The 1609-nt window shown below is 48.3% G+C and overlaps 1 pseudogene; it reads right to left on the bottom strand.

Annotated features, from left to right (window-relative positions):
• Positions 1-703: 703 nt before the first annotated feature.
• Positions 704-1324, bottom strand: LOC105728418 (transgelin-2-like; annotated as a pseudogene).
• Positions 1325-1609: the final 285 nt, after the last annotated feature.

Below are 1609 nucleotides of genomic sequence, written 5' to 3'. Positions count from 1 at the left end.
AGTTTGAGACCAGCCAGGCCAACATGGTGAAACCCCGTCTCTACTAAAAATACAAAAACTAGCCAGGCATGGTGGCATGCACCTGTAATCCCAGCAACTTGAGTGACTGAGGCACAAGAATCAAGTAAGAGTCACTTGAACATGCGAGGCGGAGGTTGCCTGAGACCTAGGTTCCCCATCTCTACTAAAAAATGCAAAAATCAGCTGGGTGTGGTTACACGTGCCGGTAATCCCAGCTACTTGGGAAGCTGAGGCTGGAGAATCACTTGAACCCAGGAGGCAGAGGTTGCAGTGAGCGGAGATCATGCCACTGCACTCCAGCCTGGGCAACAGAGCAAGACTCCATCTCAACAACAACAAAAAGATGCTAGACTTTTCATCTCTTTAGGATTGGGAGGGCCTGGAAAAAAAAAAAGATGTAGCTATGTTAATAGAGAGTCTTTACAGATGCAAAATAGTCCCCACAAAGGACAACTTTGCAGGCCATATGAAGATATGGCAAAGAAACATGTTTTGGGATAAAATATTTTTATTTTCTTCCTTCTAATGTTATTCCATAGTCAGGTTGGAAAGTCAGTCATAATATACTGGGTTAAATAAAATCCATCTGATGGTAATTTATGGTTTGTAGGGCATGACTCCCCAGACCCCTTAGATAGGAATTAGGGCAAGAGAAAACAAAAATCAGAGCTTAGTCTTCAGATCAGAGGATCTAGCGTGACATCCCATAGCCGGTCATGCCAGCCTGAGACACGCAGTTGGTGCCCATCTGTAACCCAATCATGTCCTGCCCTCTTGTAGCTGGTTGTCTGAGAAGTTCCAAGGATTCTCCTTGGCTTTCGTAGGGAACCATCTGGGATCCCCAGAGAAGAGCCCATCATCTTGGGCTACTGCCAGCCCACCCAGGTTCATCACGCACACAGGCCATGCTCTTTCCTTCCTAGAGTGCACAGTTTGCAAGACGTTGGTGGTGTTAATGCCACAGCACTCCACTGCTTGCAGGCACTGAGATATCTGCTCCACCTGCATTAAGGCCATGGTGGAAGCCTGGATCTTTTTAACTGGGCCCTGCCCCTCGGGGCTTAGTGTGTTAATGAGCTCACATAGCTCCGTGCCCTCCTTGAGCAAGTTTTGGAAGTTCTCGTGCCCAAGCTGGGGCCAGCCCACATCCTTTCCACACTGGCTGGTGATCCACTGGTGATCCATTGATCTGCTCCTGGTCTGCGTCGTATGGTTTCTCAGTTTTCTGCTGCACCTCCTGGCTCAGGCCATATGCAGGTCCCCTGTTGGCCACTCCACTGGGTGGTGGTGGCTGTGGGGAGCAATATGACGATGATGATTATTATTCAGTTGTTTTTTTATTATACTTTAAGTTCTTGGGTACAGGAGCAGAACATGCAGGTTTGTTACATAGGTATACACATGCCATGATGGTTTGCTGCATCCATTACCCCACCATCTACATTAGGTATTTCTCCTGATACTATCCCTCCCCTATACCTCCACCCCCTGCTATCCCTCCCCTAGCCTCCCACCCCCCAACAGACCCTCCCTGTGTCCGTGTGTTCTCATTGTTCAACACCCACTTATGAGTGAGAACATGTGGTGT

Source organism: Aotus nancymaae, unplaced genomic scaffold, assembly GCF_030222135.1.
Source record: "Aotus nancymaae isolate 86718 unplaced genomic scaffold, 86718_ANA_hifiasm-v0.15.2.pri h1tg000079l, whole genome shotgun sequence".
In the NCBI taxonomy this organism is placed as follows: Eukaryota; Metazoa; Chordata; class Mammalia; order Primates; family Aotidae; genus Aotus; species Aotus nancymaae.
Note: the sequence above shows the minus strand (reverse complement) of the source record. Positions and strands in the feature narration are given on the sequence as shown.